Here is a 25975-nt window from a genome sequence, read left to right on the forward strand (position 1 = left end):
TCTGCTCACCATAATGTGTGCATCAACCAGGTTCCCTGAGGCTGTCCCCTTAAGAAAGATTACTGCTCAAGTGGTGGTGAAAGCCCTACTAAATTTTTTTCTGTTTTTGGTCTTCCTAAGTCCATTCAGTCAGACCAGGGGTCCAATTTTATGTCTGGAATTTTTAAACAGGTGATGCAGCAACTTGGCATCCAGCAAATTACTTCCACTGCATATCACCCGGAGTCCCAAGGGGCTCTGGAACGCTTTCACCAGACCCTGAAGTCAATGCTGAGAACTTACTGCTGTGGGTTTGAGAAGGACTGGGATGAGGGCATTCCTTTCTTGATGTTTGCAGTAAGGGAGGTGATACAGGAGTCCTTAGCAGAGTTGGTGTTTGGTCACACTGTGCGTGGGCCATTGAAACTTCTTAAAGAGAAGTGGTTATCTGATGATACCCCTGCTAATTTGCTGGACTATGTAAGCAAATTTCGGTTTAGGCTTACTACGGCCTGTGAGATGGCACGGTCAAACTTGGAAATGACCCAAAAAAGAATGAAGACCTGGTATGACCGTAAGGCTCGGTTGAGAACTTTCAGTCCAGGGGATCAGGTGCTGGTTTTCCTTCCTATTGAAGGCCCTGCAGGCTCGCTACCAAGGTCCGTACTGGGTTGAGAAAAGGATTGGGTCTGTTGATTACCTGATTGCCACTCCTGATAGGAGAAAAAAAGAGTAGGCTGTGCCATGTTAAACATGTTGAAAGCTTACTGTCAGAGAGAGGAGGATGAGTTAGGAATTGACCATCCTGTTTCTTATTTTTCAAAAAAGTTTGACAAGCACCAGAGGAACTATTCCACTATTGAAAAGGAGACTCTTGCTCTTGTCAAAGCAATACAGCATTTTGAGGTGTACATAGGTGCTACTGTGCATCCAGTGGTTGTTTTTACAGACCATAATTCTCTAGTATTTTTACAGCACATGAAAAATAACCATCAAAGGTTGATGCATTGGAGTTTGTTTCTCCAGGACTATAACCTGGAGATTAGGCACGTTCGGGGTAAAGACAATATCATTGCTGATACCCTGTCACGTTTCCATGTGTAGAACAAATTTTAGATACAACAATAAATAAATAATCTTGAGTTTGGACATTTGTTTTCTTATTTATTTATTGGGGAGTGGGTGTTATGGGTATGCCACATGACATCAGGTAAAGGGTGCACGGGAGTAGGGGTTATGGGTCACGTAATGTCAGGGTCACGGGTGCACGAAGGTGTGCACCTCAGGTAATTGGCGGCAAGCACAGTCGTCGGGGAATTTGAGTGAGTACCAGCGTGGTATACTGTGAGAATTTAGTTGTTTTCTCACTTAGTGTTAAGTGCAGCTTTATGTGTAAAGTTCGTGAGACGGAGGTGCATTTTTTGTCAAGTTTATTTTCTAGTTTTGTTTTGTTGTTTTGGGTAGGAAGGTGGAGCCGGTCCGACGGTCTATTGCAGACTGGCCGGTCCCCACCGTTTTATTTCATTCTTTTGCGCACCAATCTCCAGATCTCCACTTTTCTTCACTCCACATTACCTTCTTCCCTCTCATAAACCACTCTTTCTAAAACTCCTGTGCACTGCTATCTCTCCAACTATCTTTTCTCTGATCCGTATAAATACTGTTCAGCCAGTTAAAACTCTGAAGCACTCGCCGCTGCATCTTCTGCCCGGCTGGATCAAACACAGAAGAGTGAGTAGCCGGGTTGTTGTACTTTTATGTGCGGAGTATTTATCCTGCCAACTGCCCTGTGACTGCCTGTAGTCACCTTTGGCAGGAGTCTGGCCGTAACAACAGCCCAGGACAAGGTGAGTAGGATAACAGCACTTTTACTAATGAGGAAAAAAAAATTACATAAGACACTAATACGTTTCCAAACTGCAGCTGTTCTTCCCCCGCCCTGCTATCCACTCCTGTCCTCCCCTTCCCGGACTCCGATGACCAGACACACTTCAAACCTACACACAATCTTCCGCACACGTGCCCCACTGCAGTACACTCCGTGATCTGGCGCCCCCGCCACCCGGGCATGTGGCGAGAGAGGACCACTCTTCCTACGGGGAGAGTCCTACCGCTCTGGGGGAGGCTCCACACACGTACGCAGGCACACCACGCAAGACACACAAAACAAAAAGGAAGTATAAGGGGGGACGTAGCTTGTCCCATGCCACCGTGCCGGGCCTCGCCTACATCCCAAATTAAAAAAAAGAAACACAAAAAGACAAGCTCTCCGCGTCGCTCCTGTGGATGGACTGGCGGCTCCAGCGGCGACCCACGTCGTCTTCTCGCTAGCAGCTTGCCAGCTCCGCGGGGTCTCTCTGGGGAAAACACAGTTCAGCAGCCGGTCTGCCCTCTTCCCTCTCCACCTCATGCCGGGGACTCACGCACACAGTTGCCAGTTCTCAACCGGAGGGTCCACCTCCCGGGCACGCACTTTCACAGGGTGGGGGCTCCGTCCTGGAATTGCTAGTTGTTTCCCTTCACCCTTAGGGACTCGCCACAGTAGCCTATTCTTCTGGTCACTGCTTTTTCCTGGAGCCGCCGAAAAACACACACAAAGACAAACCTCTCATCCTCGCACACCCAAAAGAAAAGGAAATTAACCAAACAAAATAATCTCCAAAATCCGCCCGGGTCACAACTCCCAGGACTCAAACCAAATACAAAAAAAAAAAACCAAACAAACTGAAAATGGCCAACTCAAAGGCAACTGTGCCAGCACGTTCAACGAAAAATAACCAAACGAAAGTCCCCACTATAAAACCCTGTGTACTCTGCCTCCGTCAGCGTCTCTGGCATGCTGCTCCCACTCACCTGCCTAAATAGTCCTGGCATCCCTTTAGCCAGATATGCAGCAGGTGCAGAGCATGCACCAGGCAGCGAATCCTGTCACACAACCAATAATTCAATACTTGAATTAGCTTGGCTGCACGCCCGAGCCCCCTTGCTCTCCCAGGGAGTACACGTGTATTCTCAAGTCGGTCTAATTAGAATAAGATGATCAATAGTATCGAAGGCTGCACTTAGGTCTCAGAGCACAAGTAGGGAGATACAGCCATTGTCAGAGGAGAGAAGTAGGTCATCACCAATCTTTCTATATCCCCATCGTTTAAGCCATGATTAGATGACACGTCGGTGTGATCGGTGCTATTTTGCAGAGCGCATAGTGTATTATTGAAAGTATTGATATCATCAGGCGTATGGCAAATGGAAACATCATTCAAGAGACTGAATGTATTAGTGTCAGGCTCTTGGACGCTATCCTCTACAGCTAACATTGCGTTAATGTTACGCAGGACATTGCTGAACTCTGCAATGGCATGTTGGTCTTTGCCATCTGTGCTTTCAAACCACCTATGCTTGGTTGGCGGTGTCATTGTCTATTTGGGTGTTAGTTGACTCTGAATTTTTAGACTTTTAGTTATTTATTGAAATTAATTGTGTCTGACAAAATGATTTCATAAAAGAAAATAAAAGCAAAACACTATAAAATTCACACCTATATTCACACTAGTTGGTTAAAAGAGCATCAGCTACGGGAAATGTTTGAAAGACAAACTAATACATCTGACAAAGCACCCCAATCCACTTTACACAAGGTGAAAACTTCCTGGATAACCCTTGTCTGATTGTTCAACGCTCTAGTCAATTCCTCATATCTACATTCCCGTTTCTCATTAGCATTAACCAACATCTGCACAACGTCCTTAACCTCAACATTTCCCGCTAACTTTTCAACAGTCTTGTGTCTCTCAAAAGCACACGTGTGTCTATCAAAATGGTCCGATAAATGCTGGAGTTCGCAAATAAACATGTTACAATCCTCGATTATATCCAAACAAACCTCCGCAGTAGACATTGTTCATTGTGTTTTTGGTTGCTGTATATACCGTCTTCGAAATCATCCACAACGTGTTTTTAATCATCCACAATGTTTTTAACTAGCGATGGACTTTCCGTAGACTGACTCCTCGCGTCAGTAGATAGCCCTATATCAGTGTTCTCCTTTGAGGTTGTTTCCAGATCTCCAGGGTCAGCGTCGTCCCAATCTTTAATTTACGTACGTCCAGCCTCCGACGTAATCCAAATTTGAGTCTGCAGTTTGGATTGTCAGTTCTTCCCCTTCATACAAGCACTGATCTCCTAGCGCCGTATCCGATGTGGTGTAAAGGTCTGCAATTTAGGGTAATAAATATTGTTGTTAGCTGTGCTACAGATCTAAATTTTTGTCCCTTTTTCAAACAGTTTGTCATTAAAACAGGTAAGATTAAATGTGTTTAGATTTGTTCTTACTTATCACACTATCCTCCCACGAATTCGAACGTTTTGGCGAAACACCGGCGTCCACATCTGTCCACATCATCAAGCAAAATTCTGTAAGCTCAAATAAACCAACTCACTTAGAGTAAAGGGATCCATTGTAGTCTTCTCCAGAGTCTCTTCATCAAACGGCTGACTCGATAAACAAAAACTTTATACCGACTTTATACCAATCCCTGGTCAAACACAATTTATAACCATCAGGACAGGTCAACGCATGTTGCGGTATGCCCGGGCAACACGTCGCCTACAATCACACCTTTTTTTCTTTTTGTAATAAAATCCTAAATCATAAATCTAAACTGTGACACACCGGATTTCCTCCTTTTTTGGTGCAAAAGTCATTTGTCGTCTGCAATAGTGGCGGAAATAGTGAGAGGTACCCACCAATGGTGACATAGCAGAGAGGGAAGGGAAAAAAACAGTAGCATCATTCCAAGGTCCATCTACTACACCAGATGAAGCAGTAAGCCATCTGCAAACAACAAAGTAATGCAGGGTCCAATGAGAGCAGTAAGAGTATGGGCACATAATAATGGTGACAGTGAAACAGATTGAACAAGCCTGTCCTCCAACTCTTATACTAACAGCCTCCACTGGCACACAATCAGGTGAAAGTGAAGGAACCCCACAAAGTTTTCACATTAATTCATTTAAATAATGTTGAAATACTTTTCAGTAAAACAGGTACAAAAAACAATGTTCTATACATGACTGTGCCCCAGTGCACAAAGCAAGGACTATAAAGACATGGTTTGATGAGTTCGGTGTGGAAGAACTTGACTGGCCCACACAGAGCCCTGACCTCAACCCCATCGAGCACCTTTGGGATGAACTGGAACGGAGATTGCGAGCCAAGCCTTCTCGTCCAACATCAGTGCCTGACCTCATAAATGCTCTACAGAATGAATGGGCACAAATTCCCACAGAAACACTCCAAAATCTTGTGGAAAGCCTTCCAAGAAGAGTGGAAGCTGTTATAGCTGCAAACTCCATATTAAAGTATTTAATGTATTTGAATACAATGTTATTACAGTCCTTGTTGGTGTAATGGTCAGGCGTCCAAATACTTTTGTCCATAGAGTATGTATATATATATATATATATCTATATATATATATATATACAGTGCTGTGCAAAAGTATTTGCCCCCTGACCAATTTCTGACATTTCTTGCACGTTTGTCACGCTCATCCATTTCAGATCAAGCAAACCTGAATATTATACAAAGATAAAACACAAGTAAACACAAAATGCAGTTTTCAGTGCCAATGTTATTTATTAAGGGAAAAAAAAACATCTGAACCTACATAGGCCCATGTGAATAAGTAATTGCCCCCCTAAACCTAATAGCTGGTTGAACTGCCTTTTGCAGCAATAACTGCAGTCAAGCGTTTGCGATAAGAGGTGATGAGTCTTTCACATTGCTGTGATGGGATTTTGGCCCACTCTTCTGTGCAAAATTGTTTAAGATCAACCAGATTGGATGGTTTTCGGGCATGAACAGCCTTTTTAAGGTCATGCCACAGCATCTCAATAGGGTTCAGGTCGGGACTTTGACTAGGCCACTCCAAAACCCTCATTTTGTTCTTTTTTAGCCATTCAGAAGTGGACTTGCTGGTGTGCTTCGGATCGTTGTCTTGCTGCAGAACCCAGGTGCACTTTAGCTTGAGGTCTCGAACTGATGGCCGAACATTCTTTGCCAGGATTTCTTGGTAGTGAGCAGAATTCATGGTTCCATCGATAATGGCAAGTCGCCCAGGTCCTGAAGCAGCAAAGCAAGCCCAGATCATCACACTTCCACCACCATATTTCACTGTTGGCACAATGTTCTTTTTATCAAATGCAGTGTTCTTTTTGCGCCAGATGTAACGGGATGCATTTCTCCCAAAAAGTTCAACTTTAGTTTCGTCAGTCCAGAGGACATTTTCCCAAAAGCTTTGGGGATGATCAAGATGCTTCTTGGCAAAAATGAGTCGGGCCTTGATATTCTTTTTGGTCAACAGTGGCTTTCGCCTCGGAACTCTTCCATGGATGCCATTTTTGCCTAGTGTCTTTCTGATGGTGGAGTCATGAACATTGACATTAACTGTGGCAAGTGAGTCTTGCAGTTGTTTAGACGTGGTTCTTGGATCCTTTTGGACTTCTGCAGCTAGTCTGGGCCGTGCTCTTGGAGTAATTTTGCTAGGTCGGCCACTCCTGGGAAGGGTCACCACTGTGCCATGCCTTCTCCATTTATGGATAATGGCTCTGACAGTGCTCCGCTATAGTCCCAAACATTTACCAATGGCTTTGTATCCTTTCCCAGACCGAGACATCTCTATAATCTTCTTTCTTGTTTGCTCTTGAAGCTCACTGGAACGCGGCATGATGATGTGTGTTCAGTATGGCCTACCTCACCTTGTCAGACAGGTTTTATGTTAGTGGTCGCCTGATTGGAAATGTCTGGCAGCAATCAGGCCTGGGTGTGGCCATGAAATTGAACTCAGCATTCCCCAATAATAGGATTTATCACAATTACCTCACCTTTTAACAAGGGGGCAATTACTTTTTCACAGAGGATCATGTAGGTTTGGATAGGATTTTTCACTTAACAAATGAAATCACAACAGGACAACTGCATTTTTTTAATACTTGGGTTATCTTTGTGTAATGTTTGAATTTGTTTGATGATCTGAGAAGGTTAAGTGGGACAAAGGTGCAAAAAGGTAAAAAATCAGTAAGGGGGCAAAAACTTTTGCACAGCACTGTATATATATATATATATATATATATATACCTTTTGTCTTAATGTATGCATTCTGTACATACTATAGCAAGATTACATGTAGCAGGGTAGTAGTGGTCAGCATCATTTTTAAATATCACTTTAAATCATCTGTGTATTAAAATGTATCTGTCGGATGTAGGTATCATGTGGATTTGCATCCTGTCAGGTTGTTTCTCTTCCTGTTTTTAAGTGGAGTGATGACGTGATTTCCACACCTGTTACAGATTAGTTAATATCACAGGAAACTGAACTTGGCATTCTTTTAAAAAGGGATCGGAAAATGAGTGAGGTAGAATCAGCTCCAGAGCAAGCGGGTTGCGGTTATACGTCGTGTGTCCGTGTGGTATGGTATTCAGCATTACAGCATTGAATCTTATTCTAAAAGTAACTAGTATTTGCAGCTGTTATAGATTAATGTAGCAGAATAAAAGTACAAAGTCCCCTAAATTGGAAATACTCATGCCAAGTAGGCTACAAGTACCTCAAAACTGTACGTAAAACAATTTACATTAAGTTACTTTTCATCCTTATACAGCCAGCCCCACCCCTGGTCAATCAACCACTTAGCTAGCAAGATACTTTGTTCATTTTAAAGGCAATTCACGCAACTGTCTGGCTTAGGGCAGGAGCATCATAACACTTGTGGTGTTAAATAACATTTTAGTACTTATCTACCACATGAGTGACAAACATGAGTTTTGAGTTCGTCTTTAACTTTATTATATGAACAAAGTAGCAGCCTATACTATGGCAAAACGCAAATATAAAACACAAACACAATAAAACAAAAGTTTATCAACTGTTGCACTGATAATGCCGTTGTCATATCACTGCTTAAATGAGCTGAGCCCAGGGTATTGCGCAATAGCAAGTACACATAGCATCTCAATCTCTGATACATGCGTTCTACGTACTCGCAATCTTGCAAGACTGTTCTCGTCAAGGACGCTTGGCAAGAACGTTCTCAAGAACCCAAGTACGTTCTTGCATTCTTGGAATTGATAAACAGCCCTGGTGTCCTTGTGGTGGGCGAATCCCTAGGAGGGAAAAAAACGGTTGGGACGGGGCTGGGCATACTGTCCACTCTCGACAGCTACAGTGAGGTGATTCAAATTGGGCTGCACCTGCTCATGCTCCTCTCTCATACTCAACCCATGGTTGATGAAATAGATGAAGAAGATTGAAAATGTAACACTGCCCCATTACTTAACTGCCCCCAAATTCCATGGTTATCCCATCCTAACCATTGCAATCTCTCCCCATCTATCTCTCTCTCTCCTTCTCTTTCTTTCTCTTTTCCCTTTTAAGCAACAAGTGCTTCTGCAGCACCACCACCTGCTGTATTATCTGGCCACAGTGAACACAATGCCTGGACTATTACTGCACCATTCACTCTCAGAAGGAGCGTCCCCATGCCACCATGATGTCCCCTATCCACCCCATTGACTGTGGAATGGACTAGTGCCTTTTATGTATCATTACAATGTTATCTTTTCAGTTATATTCCTGGAGTTTCTTTACTGCCTTTCCCCAGAGTCAGGGAATAATTTTCCAGTTTTTTTCCTCATATTTTCCCTATTCCCAATGTTTTTTATTCCCTCTGGAAAAACCACTACGCTGCTGTACTTTTACAGTGCATTGGGACAAAAAATGCAAAAATGTGCTACAACACAATACAATGTGATTTATCCCCACACCTTTATCACTGGTGGAATGAAACAAATTTATTCCACAGCTGTGGGATCCAGCTCATTGTGGGCAAAGGAGATTCACACTCAGGTCATAGGGCTGAGCCTGCACTCAAGGTGATGTCTTGCTAACTGAGCCACTCAGAAGCCCTTAAGTTACATTTCCTTCAAAGCCCTTTGCCATTGGATTGATTGCATGAGCTCTGTTAAAATCATTACTTGTGTTGCTAAACATGCCTACATAGGAGCAGTATGCTGTAGTAGTAAGGAGCTGGCCTTGTAATTAAAATGTTGCTGGTTAAATTCCCTGGTAAAACATTCCTTTGTACCACTGTGTACTTAACTCATTTTACCCCAGTAAATTACATTAGTCCTGGCATTATACTTCCAAGATTAATCTTTTATTTTTGGCAGATTCAATGTAATACAGAAGCCTACCTATTAAAAAAATAAGAAACTATCTATCCTAAGGCATCACAGTTTTCAATCTTGTCTTTTGCACTTTCGTCTTTCTTCAGTCTATAAATTGTTTATCCAATGAGAATGACAGTAGCTGGCTTTAATTAACAAGTGTCACATTATGCTCTCATATGGAGCAACATGTTTTAAAAAAAAGGCTGTTTCAAGCACTCTCTTTATTTGTGTGTGATAATTAAAATCAGATGACAATACCATTTGGCTTTTTAAGCATCCAATTAAGATGTAAGAACACACAAATGCACACACAGATATTTCATCTGTGAAGTGATTTTTGTTCTCACATAATTTTCACGCACTGTATTTTTTCAATTGTGATTTGAAAGAGATAAGAAAAACACCTCCCACTCACAGTCCAATCCAGCTTTTCTTGTCAATTGGTAAATTCACAAGGTTTTGATTTAAAACTAACCCAGGTATTATCAGGCTGCTTCAGTGTTCACATGATGAAGTGTTTATGAAGTCAAACCTGAATTTAACGCCTAATTATCGCAAATTCTCAAAACAGTATTTCAGATATATGAATATGCAAATAAACCCACAGTCATTTGTTATATTTATGAGTCAGTGATAACCACACAGTGTTAATCTTTTCTCCTCTAAATCCTTTTCACTCTACCCACCTTTACAAACAAAAATAATAATCCCATCATAGTCTTAATAACACATTCTCTTTTCACAGTATATGCAAGTGATTTTGAAGGTAATGCCGTTTTTATTGGAAAAGACAAACTGAATTTTACTAGATTAATTTTGATCCATAATTCATTTAGTGTCTTTCCTTTTTCCTCCTTTATTTTTATTTATTTATTTTTTTAATTTCCATCTTTATCTTTCCAAATTCCATCTTTATCTTTCTTCAAATTATTTTATTTAGTGACTTATGCTGTAATGGTTATGATAATACATAATGAATGTTTTCAGGAGAAATATATTTAAGTATCTTAACCTATCTTAATCATATTTTAAGGTCACTATTCCTTATTAAGGTAGGAAATTGAAAGGCCCTCCTAGACTGTGGTGTTGAAAGTTATATGTTGAGAGGTAATCATTTAATGAAACATCATAGGGCAAAAGGGCAGAAAGAGAACAAGACTAATACTACTTTTCTTACTCAGAACGTGAACACATCCAGATTATATTATTTCAGGACAGAGTATTTAGAGTTTCTTAGGATTTGGAGTATACTTAGGATAACCATTTAAAATGGAGCATAAACAAACATCATTAACAGCAGTTGCTCGAGGAAAATAGACTCATGGGGCATTTATAGTATAATCCTCAAAAAAATCAACCAAAAAGTAAACAAACATTTTGTCAGCATATATTGAAAAACATTTTTTTTTTATCCCAGATCTTAACCAAACAGACTTGTCCAGAGTCCAGACACTTACTATATTAATAACTGTATTAATTGTGCGCAGCATTGAGTCCAAGACAAATTTCCCTAAGGGGACAATAAAGTATATTGTATCATATCGTATTAATACTTTTCTCCTCATTAATAAAGGCTTTAAAATAAGCCAATTAGTCCAAAAATATCTCACAATTCACAGAAAGTTGTCAACAAAACTCAAAAGAGAAGATTTAGAAATGTACTCTGTCACAAACACCCCTTCCCTTTCACTGAGAACATATTCCTTTGGTTTCCTAAATAATTTCTAACTGCCGGCTTTGCTCTCGCTGTTGGATGTGGAGGAAATCTGACACATTTGTTTGGGCTGTTTGTCAATGCATTGTAGGATGTTAATACAACTGAGCTAAATCCATATAAAGTCTTCTCTATTCCTGGCTAAAGAGATTGAGTCCTTTTAATCTCTTTGCTGTGAGGCATACCTTTCAGTTTGGTAATTATCCTACTTGCTTTTATCTCTCACTTGCTGCCTTTTTTTGCCATGTGGTACCCCATATTATGCTTTTTGTTGTATGGTACCCCAGATTATATTTGACAAGTTACATTTTAGTATTATTTTTCTGTTTGTGTGGTGGAGGGCATTTACCACTATCCTGATAAAGTACAATGAATGCCGTAAGTAGCTAAGATATTTCATCATCCACTTGCACCATTCCCATATTTTAGGTTTTGGACAAACTCAATGTATTTTATCTCCAAAGTGATATTATTTCTACAGCTATAATAGCTGTAACTATTACATGTTCTTACTGAACTATAGATATATTAGCCTGATTGATGTTTTGGCTTAGAACAGGATCGCTATGGTGGTCCGGTCCCTTGCCTCCCGTCCCGGTCCCTTGCCTCCCGTCCCCTAGGTATACTGCCATAATGTTAGCCTGCCGGGGTTTTTCCTTGTTGCACACCTTTTTCTCTGCCCCTCCTCTCCTGCCTCTCTGTTCTACATCCCTGCCATTCTTATCATCCACTAACCACTGTTTTCTGTTTGCTTCCTATCCCTGCTCCGGGCTCCTGTCCGGAGCTGTAGCCCAAGCGTCTCATTCCGTTTTCCAGTGCTGCTACCTCGCTGCCCTGCCCATCAAAGCCAACTGCGTTCCAAGAACTGGATATCCTAGTAGACATTCTTATAATCACTCTGCTGTTAACTATTATTGTCCATCAATTGTAAATGTCTTAAAGTACATTGCATAACTTGTCTTTAACTCTATCTGCCCAGTGCCGGCCAGAAGCAGATGGCCCCCTCCCCTCGGAGCCCGGTTCTGCTCAAGGTTTCTTCCTGATAGGGAGTTTTTCCTTGCCACTGTTGCCTTAGGCTTGCTCTCAGGGGGTCTCAGGCCTGGGAACAATGTAAAGCTACTTTGTGACAACTTGTGTTGTAAAAAGCGCTATACAAATAAAAATGAATTGAATTGAATTGAGTTTACCTGAGAAGTGGAGTTTAATTTTAACTTCATCAAAAATTGAATAAAACAAAGAAATGCATAGACTGGCTGGGAAAAGGTATCTGCCTTTCCTATTGGTTGATTACCTGATTTCCCCATCAACTCCCATCATCTCAAAAAACACTGAAGTACATAAACCAATCCAGAATATTACAGAGACCGATTAAGTAGCAAATGAGCTAAGTGATAAATGCACTATAAGCTAAGATAAAAAAAATAGTATCAGACAGCATCACTAATAAAGTATGTGTAGGACAGCCAGTCACAACCAATGAGGGAAGTGGTGGCTGTTGAAGGCAGATGCGTGCGTTTGCATCTTTGCAAGTAATGATGTTAAATTCTGCCTATCTATTAACTAAATTTGTCTCCATTTTATTTAAGCTATGCCTTAATTCCCCAATTCTCAATTCTAATTAGCAACCCCGGAATTCTTAGTTTGCTTTGGCTTGTAGGTGATCAACCTACATAGTCCACGTCGTAGGATACCACACCAGCACATTTAATATAACTTGCTGCCATTTAGGTGGCCCATGTAGGGACTGCAGACTCGTCAGAATAGCACAATACTTAAAGACTGATCGAACATAAGTATCAATGGGTTTTGAGCGCTACGGCAAGAACTTACGGAAAAACCTCAAATCCTGCTCTTTGCATCATTAAAATTGGTCGAATGAGAGATCACAAACAGAGGTTAAGACTAATATTTTTATTAACCAAAATTATCCCAATCAGTTGAAATTTCAAGATTACAACAGGCAGTATGGTATGGTGCAAATGATGATAAATACACATACCTATACGGAGTCACGTGGCTATCCGCTTGGTGCTTAGGAGTCCTTGCTGACGGGGCTCCTCGGTTGTAAGATCTTTCCCTCTATGTACGCGGACAACAAAACAGTTGATCAGCACGTGAGATGAGATCATGGGAAGGGCCCCAATATGTTTTGTCATCCCAGGTGATTGATTAGTGCCGGTGCTTATTCATGTCTTGTTATCTGGGGCATGCACAATGGTGTGCATCACTTGATTTTTCTGAGCCAATTCCCAGAACAATGGTTAGGAGACCTCCTACAGTTATAGAACTATCACCCCTTTGCTAATCACACTGTATGGATCAAAATGAGACTAAACAAGACATGTATACCTTGAACCGAACAGAATATACAGAGATAGTAGTTTATAGCTGAGGACTGTGATTTCACCACTGGTCAGGAGGGGGGGGGGGGGGTCCGGAAGGGTTTGGGGTCATAAGGATCCCGGACCCTCTGAGTCTCCCTATCAGTGGTGACTCATCCTGTCACGGGGTTCCTTGGTGAGGAGGAGAAGGGATTTATTCCTCAGCCAGATGGCTGCCATCTTTGCCTGGGAATGTTTACTTTTGCATGCAACAGTCCATACATTGCGAGGCCTGGTGCTTGTCAGGATGGCCTGAAAATCTGTATTTGAACAATGGTTTCTTGTATTGTATGCCATGGTCCATACATTGCCAGACATCTCCGGTTCCCACCTTACAGATGTACACCTGGTTGAACTGATTGAAAAATTGTTCTGCAGTTACCCTTAAGGTTAATCTTAAAGAAATGGAGACTGCATATGACAGTGCTGTGTGTTGTGTTGTTCCTGGGTTGCAGCATTCAGCAGTCAGTAATAATACATACAAAATCAGTAAATCTTGTATTCAAATATTATATTATATTAACCTTTATTTATTCATAAGAATCATAAGAACATATGATGACGAGAACAGGCCATTTGGCCCAACTAAGCTCGCCATTTCTTAATTAAAGAGTATCCAAAACTGCATCAAGTCTAGACTTGAACACAGCAAGGGGCTCTGCCTCAACTACATGACCTGGCAACCTATTCCATGTATTGATAACTCTTTGTGTAAAATAATATTTCCTTACATCAGTGCAGAACTTACTCTTAACTAGTTTCCATTTATGTCCTCTTGTTTTACAGACTGAACTCATCCTAAAAAATCTATTATAGTTAACCTTATTGATTCCTTTTATAAATTTAAATACCTCAATTAAATCACCCCTAAGCCTCCTCTCGCTTAATCTAAATAGGTTAAGTAACTTGAGTCTTTCCTCATAGCATTTGTATTTCATGCCAGGAACTAATTTAGTTGCCCTTCTTTGAACCTTTTCTAAAGCTTCAGTATCTTTTTTATAGTGCGGTGCCCAGAACTGCACATAGTATTCCAGGTGCGGTCTGACTAAGGCATTGTATAATTTCAATATAACCTCTTTAGTTTATACTCAATACTTTTGGCTATATATCCCAGCATCCTGTTGGCCTTTTTTACTGCTACAGCACACTGCCTAGATCCTGTTAAGCTTGGGTCAACCATTACTCCCAAGTCCTTTTCAAATTGAGCACATTCTAGTTTTTTTCCACCCATGAAGTAGTCTTGTTTAAGGTTCTTATTTCCTACATGCAAGATTTTACATTTATCTAAATTGAAAGTCATCTGCCAGGTATCTGCCCACTTTTGGATGCTGTTTAGGTCTTCCTGTATTACCTTAGTTGATTCTATACTGTTGGCTAGACCCCCTAGTTTTGTGTCATCTGCAAATTTTACTATTTTACTTCTAACCTCTGCATCAAGATCATTTATGTATATAAGAAATAGCAAAGGCCCCAACACTGATCCCTGCGGGACTCCACTTCGTACAGGACCCTGCTCTGATACAATTCCTCCCACAGTTACAGTCTGCTTTCTATTAGACAGCCAACTTCGAACCCACTCGGTGATGGCTCCTGTAATTCCCGCAGATGTCATTTTCAATATGAGTCTCTCGTGCGGAACTTTGTCAAATGCCTTTTGAAAGTCCAAATAGATAATATCATAAGCCTGGTTTGAGTCCAGACATGCTGTAGCTTCCTCAAAGAAGTTCAGGAGGTTTGTTAAGCACGACCTCCCTCTGCGAAAACCGTGTTGGCTATCATTTAGAACACCATTTCGTTCCAGGAATAATTGCAAATTATCCCTAATGATGGATTCCAGTATTTTGCATGCGATACAAGTTAAGCTGACAGGCCTATAATTTCCTGATTCAGTCCGGTCTCCTTTCTTGTAGATAGGTACTACACTGCCATGTTTCCAGTCATCTGGTATTTCTCCAGTTTTAAGGGATTGCTTAAAAATAACTGTCAGAGGCTTGTAAACCACCTCTGCTAGTTCTCTGAGAACTCTTGGATATATTCCATCAGGGCCTGCTGCCTTATTTGTTTTAAGTTTTTGAAGTTTATCTAGTACTTCTGCATCATTTAAATCAATGTCCTCTATAAGTCTCTGAGAACTGACTGCACCTGAAGGCATATGCGAAAACACTTCACTAGTGAAACTCTCCACAAAGTAGCTGTTTAGTGTATCGGCAATAGCTTTGTTATCGTAAACCATAACCCCATCCTTATTTTTTATACCTCTTATTTCATCTTTAACTATCCTTTTTTGGCCATAATATTGAAAAAAACGTTTAGAGTTGCTCTTTGCATCTAGTGCAATTTGTCTTTCATAACCCCTTTTGGCTTCCCTTATTTTTTTTCTTAACTTGAGCTCGCATATTACTGTGTTCAATCTTATTACTATCTGAGCTCTCCAACTTGTATTTTCTAAATAATTTCCTTTTTTGTTTCAAACTGTTCCGCAGTGACTTATTCATCCACTGTGGATGTTTCTTTTTCAGTTTTCCTTTTCTCACTTGCGGAATGAATTTATGCTGTACATCCAGAATAATCGTTTTAAATATGCACCACATTTCTTTGACAGTTTTACCACCTAGAAGAGGTACCCAGTTTATATCCCTTGTATAATCACGCATCTTAATAAAGTCAGCTTGCCTAAAGTTGAATACTCTAGCATTGGAGAATGCAGACTTAACTTGCCAAAAAACTTCAAATGTAATTGAACTATGGTCACTTGTACTGAGTGGTTCCCTTACCTCAATACTGCCGATTCTATCAGGATTATTACACAGAACCAGATCTAGGATTGTGTTCTCTCTCGTGGGTTGAGTAACAGGCTGTATCAAAAAACAGTCATTTACATCATCCAAAAAGTCTTCCTCACATTTACCTTGACCTGACACAGCTTCCCAATTAATTGAAGGGTAATTGAAGTCCCCCATTACTATTGTCTCACCCTCCTGACATGCAAGTTTAATGTTATCAAAGAGAGTACTACTGACATCTGAGGCTGGTGGCCTATAGCATACTCCAACATTCAGGCCTTTTTCATTTTCCCCCAATATCTTAATCCATATGTCTTCACTAACACCAAGGGGCTCCATTCCTGGTATTTCCTGAGTATTAAGATTATCCTTTACATAGAGAGCTACGCCTCCTCCTCTTCTATTGATTCTATCTTTTCTTAGCAGCTTGTATCCCTCTACGTTGTACTCATCCCCATCCCCTGGACCAAGCCACGTCTCTGTAATCCCAACAGCATCAAAGTTACTATTACTCATAACGGTTTCCAGATCGAGAATTTTATTTTTTATGCTTCTAGCATTTAAACAGAGAAATTTCAGGGTACCATGTGTGCCTCTCCTGTCCTCTACCCCCGCCCCCAACTGCCCAGAACCACCTCTATTACAGTGCTGCTCTGACTGATTTACAAGCATCGTTTCCTCTCTACTAATAAGATATTTAGCCATGGTGTGTTCTGTTCCGGCAGTCTGTCTATCCCTACCCATCTGACTGTATAAACTCCCTGCCCCCCCAGACCCTAGTTTAAATAACCCTCTGCTACCCTAAGCATACACTGGCCCAGTGCAGCTGTACCCCTCCGGTTCAGGTGCAACCCGTCCCGCTTGTACAGGTCACCCCTGTTCCAAAAGGAGTCCCAGTGCCCCATAAACCTGTACCCCTCTTTCCTACACCAGGTTTGTAACCACGTGTTAAACCTCCATATAAAGGCTTGCTTCCCTTTGCTTGCACGTGGTACTGGTAGAATTCCAGAGAAGACTACCGTGGAGGTTCTGCTCCTAATCTTCCCCGCTAGCTCAATAAATTTTTCTTGCAGAACCCCGAACCTACCCTTTCCTCCCCCGCTCTGGCCAGGAGCTTGTCCGCGCTCTCCAGGAGGTCTCCAACCTGGGCACCAGGCAGGCAACAGACCATGCGAGACTCCTTGTCGCGCGAACACACTATGCTATCTACCCCTCTAATGACTGAATCCCCCACTATCACCAATTCCCTTTTCTTGGAGGATGAGGCCACCTGGGTGCCCTGGGGCTCTTCAGTCCTCCCACTCTCAGGATCGTGGGTCAACTCGTCCTGCAGTGGCGCAAAACGGTTGGTCACCGCAATCTCTGGAGATACTGCCCCTCTTGGAATTTTGTGCCCCTTTCTACGTTTACGCCCTACTGTAACCCAGCTCTCTCGCCCTATCTGGTCTGTATCTTCCCCCCTACCCGGCGTGGGTGAGCACACTATCTCTCTATAGGGCGTACTAATCAGTTCCTGGAACTCTAACAATTCAGGATTACTGTGGAGTTCAGCTAGTTGGGCCTCGAGATCAAGAATCTTGTTCTCCAAGTGCTCAACAAGTCGGCAACGGTCGCAGATGAACTCATTCTGGAGGTCTCCCTCCAGAAATCCGATCATCCGGCAACTCTCGCACAGTTTTGGCCACATTTTTTCCCCTAACTGTAAACGCTTTCCCTAAATAAGGATTTACTGCCGAGACAGAATTACCAGCTAAAAAAGTGCTAAAAGCACCGAGGTGGCTCAGAACAGTCAGAAGGCAGAAATCAAGCGCAAGAAATGCCACTTAGCCTAATACAATAAAACTACGTTTACAGTTCAGCAGACGCGCTAGTACAACCAGAATCAGAATATCCTAAAATCTGACACTGAAAAATAGTAGAAAAAGGTAAAAAAAAGTGAACCGGCTAGTTAGCTAAACTACCCGAATAGCTAGCTAAAGTGTGCTGCTTAATTATTTAGAGATTTGCTCCTGAGAGGGCGAAAAACCACAAAAACCTCTCGTCGGCTAGAGCCGAATTAGCTGCGACAGAGGAAAAAAAAAAAATTCCCTCTCTGTCCCCTAATGGCAACAAAAGATTCAACTTTAAGAGCAGATCAGACCTACCTTATGTAATAGCTAGGTAAATAGCACCAATTTTTATTTTTATCCGATTGAATGTAATAGCACAGAAACCACTCCACAAACACAACACCAACAAACACAGCACAAACACAGCAGGAACTCGTCCAAGCTAGAGCAATCGAGCAAGAGCAATCGAGCAATCAGGTAAATCCCATTGAGATAAAGATCTCATTTTCAAGAGAGACCCGAGTTACATAAAATAAAAATAAAACAAAATAAAAACAATCATGGAAAAGTAATCTCAACAGAATTTACAGTATGATTAATTAACAAAAGACAATAGAAGAATGCAATATTGCAATAAACATTGTTCCCAGGCCTGAGACCCCCTGAGAGCAAGCCTACAGCAACAGTGGCAAGGAAAAACTCCCAATAACGGGAAGAAACCTTGAGAAGAACCGGGCTCAGAGGGGGAGCCCATCTGCTTCTGGCCTGCACTGGGCAGATAGAATTTAGAGAGAAAACTTAAAAGTTTTTAATGTACTTTAAGACATTTAAGATTGATACACAGATTGCATTCTGTTTTGGGAAGGTTTAAAATCTTGCTTCTAAATTGTTGATAACTCATGAGACTATCCATTTTAAAGTGCTCTGTAGCTTATTCCATGTGAATGGAGCATAAAATCTAAATACGGTCTTTCCAAATTCAGAATTCACTTTTGGTACATGGAGTGTGAGCCAGTCATGTGTCCGAGTTTGGTAAGTCCCTACTGATCTGTCCAGAAGAGATGTAATATAGGATGGTAATTTGCCAATAAGGGCTTTGTAAATAAATAAATACCAGTGCCTATCACGTCTCTCTGAAAGAGAGGACCAACCAACCTTCTCATACAGAATGCAATGATGGGTGCCATAAACATCACCAGTAATAAAGCAAAGGGCAGAATGATAAACTGAGTTCAGAGGTTTGAAGACAGAAGAAGATGCATGCCTATAAATCACATCCCCATAATGTAAAACTGACATGAATACTGCTTCAATAATCCTTTTTCTACAAAACAGAGGAAAGCTAGCTAGCTCTATTTCTATAAAAGAACCCAATCTTCTGTCGTAGTTTAGTCACAAGTTTGTTTAGATGATATATAAATGTAAGCTTTTCGTCTAGCCAGATGCCAAGATATTTATATTCTGCGACTCCCTCAATTCTGGAACCATTTACAGTGGAAATATGTAGGTTACCATTGTCTATATTACTGGCTCTAGAAAATTACATAAACATTGTTTTATGTGCATTCAAAACTAATTTTAGATCCATAAGCACATCTTGCAGAGCATTAAAGGAATTTTGCAGGTTCGTAACAGCTGCTTGAACAGAGTCAGCAAGACAATAAACAATAGTGTCATCCGCATAAAGGTGGACATGACAGTCAGTTAAGGATGAAGTAATGTCATTAATATAGATAGAGAATAAAATTGGACCCAAAATGGAGCCTTGTGGCACACCTTTCGTTATGGGCAAAAACTCAGATTGGACATTCCCCATTTTTACACATTGATGTCTCCCCGATAAGTCCTTCTGAAACCATCCACTAGATTTACAGTCAAAACCAATGCTATGTAATTTTTGTAATAATAGTGAGTGATCGACTGTGTCGAATGCTTCCGACAAATCAACGAAAAGAGCAGCACAGTGTTTTCTCCTATCTATGCGAGACACAATATCATTCACAACCAAAGTAGTAGCTGTGATGGAGGTACAGGTTTAGGACTGCGTACCTAGAAAGAAATTCCTTTAATTGATTATTTACCAAAGATTCTAGGATTTTGGCCAGACAGCTCAGTTTGGAAATAGGTCGATAATTGTTGACATTACCTCTATCTTCTCCCTTATACAATGGAAAAACATGAGCAGATTTCCATACACTAGGAACTATACCAGAAGAAACAGAAAGGTTAAAAATATATGTTAATTGCTCTGTGATTATTGGAGAGGACAGTCGAAGAAAGAAAGGATCTAATTTGTCCTCTCCAGTTGACTTCCTGGGATCAATTTTTTTGAGTGCATCAGAGACTACACCAGAAGAAAAGGGATGTAGGGTAAACTGAGGAGCATGAAACTCAGAATGCATATGATCATCATTAATATGAGCGGGCCCTTTATGCTCGTTCTCGAAAAGATGGCCAGCTGCAGCAAAATGTTTGTTGAAAACTGAGCAAATCTCCTTATTCCCAGATAGCAGACAGTCATCTGATTTAATATGCATAGGTAGGGAACTAGTATTTTTGTTTGTAGCAATATTCACTGCCTTCCAAAATTTAGCTGGATTTGTATAAGATCTATAAATTAAATTTAAATAATAATCAGATTTTGCTTTCCTCACAGAGGAAGTGCACTTATTTCTAAGTTGCTTAAAACTGAGCCAGTGAGATGGGTCCCCAGTACATCTAGGGAGAGCCCAGGCTTTGTTCTTTGATTTTAAAATATGTGATAGTTCAGATGTAAACCATGGACTAGATCTATCTTTTACTCTAAGCTTCTTGATTAGGGCATGTTTATTGACAACGGAAAATGCTTAAAAAGCTACATTTTGTTATTTAGCAGATGTCCCTGTCCATAGCAACTTCTAAAGTACTCGTAGAGAGTTCATCTGGTAAGATATAATGAAATTTTGCACAAACAAGGAAGTTGCCAACCATATTTAACTTGTGTCAGTGCCTACCAGCTCTAAGATCACTTGTGTACTTGGCTCACATCCCACACACACATTTGTGTTTGTGAAATTCAATCAGGTCTTAGATTGCTTAGCAAAGTAATCCTGTTGTACTCCTAGTGGCAAGATGAGACAACAGCATCCTGTTATTTCCCTTGTGGGAAATATTAGTGTTTTCTACATTTTCCCCCCACATCTTCATCCAAAATAGTTGTTTTTAAACATCCTCCCATTAGACAACAACTATGCATGAAAATTATGTGTCAGGTAGGATCCATTATAACCAGTCTTTTTTTATTTCACTTCAAGACTTGGCAATATCTGATCCATGTGACATCCACACTCCTTCAGTGTCAAACCACATTTTGCAGCCTTCATTAAATGATTAAATATTGTAAATAGCTCCTGCTTATACCTCCTTTGCCCCTTGAGACTAATGCTGTTATTGTTTTTGTCTAAGCCAGTTTCTATCTGCATTTGTCATCCCTGCTTGTATTTATAAGTCAACCACCATGTCAGAATGCAAAATAACTGATATTTTTTGGGTGGAATTCAATGATCTATGCAGTGCTTTTAATCAATGCTGATTTCTTTTCCATACTAAACATACATCTTTAGTGTTCTTAGCCACATATAATTTGCACAAAACAGTGTGACAGAAGCAGTAGTTATCAGTATCAAGGGCTTTCAGATTGGGAACACCAAAAATTACCAAGGAGAAGTGATGGCTGCTGTGCAAACTTCAAGGGATTCATTTGCAATCCATAAATCAACTGCCTTGCAAGCTAATGTTTTTCACTCAAAGCCAGAGTAAATCCCTTACTTACAGGCTACACCTCTGTACCTTGTTGGGCATAGCTGGGCTGCACAGGATTCTCTGCTGAAACAAGGATCTTAATATATATTTTCTCCTTTTTGATAACACACAGTCAGTTTTCTCCATCAGTTGTATGTTTGCCAGCAGCTCCCAGGCTGCACACTATATGCATTGCTTTTGTCATTTATTCTCTCGCTCCACCTGCCATAGCCACACCTGCCATTTATAAATCTCTGTTGTAGGGAAGGATAACATTGCCATGAGTAAACAAGAACCATCCCACTATTAGACAAACTACTCAAGAACCTAAGCTTCATTTCATCACTGCCCTAAAGGCTGTGCTATGTGACAGGCTGGGCTGTGGATCTGCCCTCACCAGCTCTGAAGGTTGAAGGGTTTTTATAGGGGGGAATCAAAGCCAGAGGAGGTGCCTTCAGATTCATTTAGATGAAAACAGGGTGTGAAATGGTTAAATGACAATTCTATTAATATTCAACAGTTTGAACAGAAAAAATAAGTAAAACAGAATTGATGTAGTGAAAAGAAAAATAAAAACTAAATCTAATGTTCTGGACAGCATCAGAATCAACTTAGTTTTCGACTTAGTTACTAAGAAAAAAGGCATGTGGATCTCTGTAAAGCTTCTGAGTAAATATTTAGTAAATATTTAGTTACTAGTGTCCCTTTAGTGGTCTTGTCAGGTAACACACCATGTTTTTGGGGAAGCTGGCTTTTAAATGTGAAGTTATTGCCACTCTCCCTGACTGAAACAAATTGCTGTTGATTGCTGATCAGCCAGCTGTAAAGGAGGCCAAGGCTGTGAGCTGATGGAAATTGATGCATTTTCCCTAACCCCAGTGGCATGGGATTGTGTTGGTATACGAGTAGAGTAGACTGAGAGTAAGTAACTTCTGTCCACTTAATTGAATCACAGGTTTGATTCAATTGTCTAAGCTGTGAAAGATCATTTCTCTCAGTGCTGCCATTTCTGTTCAAAGTGAACACACTGGAGATGATGTAAACTGGTGATGTAGTAAGGCCTGAACTGAAAGCCATGTGGTAGGATTGCATGATGGTAAATAATGACAAAGAAATGTATATTCCCCACCAAAAGGCTCCTCTGCAAGCAAAGCAGTCAGTATAGCCCATACAGAAATGAAAAAATATTGTAATACTGATTATATAAAAGTTCAGCTCAGAAATATGTTGCAAGTATAATTGAAATATATTAATAGAAATTAGCCATACATTCCAATAAGTGGAAATAATGTACATGTAATGGTTGACCAGGAAGGACACAGATGCAAAGATCATGCAAAAACACAGAAGGGTTTTAAAAGACAAAGAATCTTTACTCGAAACATGTGAACTTGGGCCCAGGAAAGCACACAACTCAGGGTAGCTCAAGACTGAGCAGGAAACCAAGCCACAGGCAGGGTTTAACCCTTTGCACTTAACCTACGTTACATGGTTTGTTATGTTTTCATTAGTCTTATTAAGTTTCTCATAGTTTTCACTGCTGGATTTGCTATATTTTTTAACGTTAAATTACTGTTTCCTCAAAGCTAAAATTAGCTAGAATATTTCCAATCTAGTGTTCTAATCGCACCGGTTTTAGCATACGCAATAAACAGCTAATCACACCGGTATGACTGCGCGAAAGGGTTAAATAGAGCACCAGACATACAAATTGTTTTCACATGGGTGTAATTAAAATAGATTAGGCACACACAGTTCAGGCACAAACAGGAAGACAGTCCCTTAGGTGGAAGCTCAGAGAAGCAGCAGGCAACCGAGCCAGAGAGGCTGTCACGAGGACACCTGCTGGTTGTTGCAAAAGGCAGTCTCTGAAACCCTGACAGTACCCCTCCTGCTAGGAACAGCTCCCGATGTTCCTCCAGAGCGGTCAGGATGGCACTGTTGGAAGTCCCTAATGACGCCTGGGTCGAGAATGTCCATAGCAGAGACCCAGGAGCGCTCCTCTAGGCCATAACCCTCCCAGTCCACCAGATATTGAAAACCCCCTTGGACCTGACAAGAGTCCAAGAGGCAGCAGACTGTTTAGGCTGGTTAGCCTACGATGATGTGACGAGGTGGAGGCAATCTGGCTGGTCAACTCCCTCCCCTCTGCTTCCACGGGGCTATTGCCCTTCCAGTGCAGTGTGGGCTACCAACCTCCCCTATTCCCGGCCCAGGAGGAGGAGGTGGGGGTCCCCTCAGCGACGGCGTTTGTCCAGCGCTGCCGTCGCACCTGGAGACGCGCACGCACCACTCTGCTCCGCTCCTCGGCACAGGCTAAGCGGTTCGCCGACCGCCACCGCGCCCAAGCACCCCGCTATCGCCAGGGCCAGTGAGTTTGGCTCTCCACCCGGGACCTTCCCCTCAAGATGGACTCCCGCAAGCTGGCTCCCCGCTTCGTCGGTCCCTTCCCCATCGCTAAAGTTATCAGCCCCACGGCGGTCCGGCTAAAGCTCCCGCTCTCTCTTCGCCGTATTCACCCCAATTTCCACGTCTCCAAGATCAAGCCTGTCATCTGCAGCCCCCTCTGCCCTGCTCCCCGGGCTCCTCCGCCGCCCCGCCTGATCGACGGTGCAGAAGCTCACACCGTGCGCCGCCTGCTTAAAGTTCGGCGTCGGGGGCGCGGTCTACAATATCTGGTGGACTGGGAGGGGTACGGTCCCGAGGAGAGGAGCTGGGTTCCTGCCAGGGACATCCTGGATCCAGCCCTGATCCGGAACTTCCACCGCCGACACCCTGGCGAACCCGCTGTGACAGTGGGGGTACTGTCAGGGCTCCGCCCCCTTAAGCCGCAGTGTTTTTGTTTTCCCTGTACCTTTGTTTTTATTTCCCTTGTGTTCCAGCCCCGCCCCGCTCCCTGCCTGGTCCACGCCCACCTGATCCCCTCATTACCGGCACCTGCCTGCCTGCTCACCTGCATCCCATTGCCTCGTTACCTCTGCCCTATATCTTCCCTGCGTGTCTCTGTCTTGTTGCTAGTTCGTTTCAGTGAGTTCCTCCTGTCTCGTCCCCGCATTTAGTTCCCTTGAGTCTTTCGCTGTTGCCGTCGCCTGCCTGATTCCCGACTTCGTTTCTGCCTGCCGACTTGGACCCGTTCTACGCCATTCGCCTACCTGGTTCCCGACTCTGCCTGCCCCAACTTCTGATCCTGGATCTGCCCCCGGACTGCTTCCCCGTGTTTTTGAACCCTGCCTGTCCCTGTACTACGAACTGCCTGCTGATTGAAATTAAACGCTTGGTTCCGTTTACCCTGTGTCCTGATCTCCGATCCTGACAGACATACCTGTGGAGAAAGAACACAAGGTGTTGTGGGCACATTCAGCACAGGCCAGATGTTTACATCAGGCAGTGGGATTTTTTGATACCAGGTATCTAAGGGTGGCTTCCATTTCCTGGTTGACCGTCTCCATCTGGCCATTGGACTGAGGGTGAAACACGGAGGAGGGACTGACTGATGGACCCAGGATCCTACAAAAAGCCTTCCAAAACCGGGAAGTGAACTGAGGAATGTGATCAGAGACAATATCCTGGGGAATGCCGTAGATGCAAAAAAAAGTTGCGCAACACCAGCTCGGCAGTCTCCCATGCTTGGGTAGTGCTAAAAATTGGCAGGCTTTAGAAAAGATCATGTTTCCTTGAGACTGGGGTAGGCCCGTAATAAAGTATATGGAAATGTGGGACCAGGTTTGAGAAAGAATGCGTAGGGGATGGAGAATTCCCTGAGGTCTAGACCTGGAGTCCTTACTTTGGGTGCAGATGAAACAGGCAGCCACAAAGGAACAAACATCCTTTTCCATGGAGGGCCACCAGAAACACCTCTGAATGCATTCTAATGTCGGAATAGCTCAAGGTTGTCTGACAAGGGGTGATGAGTGCCCCCACTGCAAAATCTATGCCTGGATGATCTTTGGGACGAAAAGGCAACCCGTTACCTGGATCCACTTCCCTCCATTGTGCCTCTCTCACAGTTGCCTTGATTCTCCACCTCAAAGGAGCTACAATTTGGGAACTCAGGAGGATGGGCTCTGGTACTTCATCTTAATCTGGGGGGTCAAAAAGTCTGGAGAGGGTGTCAGGTTTCTCGTTCTTGGAAGCTGGATGGTTTGAAAGAACTACGTTAAACCTGGTGAAGAAAAGAGAACACCGTGCCTGTTGTGAGTTAACCCTCTTCGCCTCCTGGATATACAACAGATTTTTATGGTCCGTCCACACAAGGAAAGGACTTTTGGTACCCTTCAG

This window comes from Megalops cyprinoides, chromosome 21, assembly GCF_013368585.1.
Source record: "Megalops cyprinoides isolate fMegCyp1 chromosome 21, fMegCyp1.pri, whole genome shotgun sequence".
NCBI lineage: Eukaryota > Metazoa > Chordata > Actinopteri > Elopiformes > Megalopidae > Megalops > Megalops cyprinoides.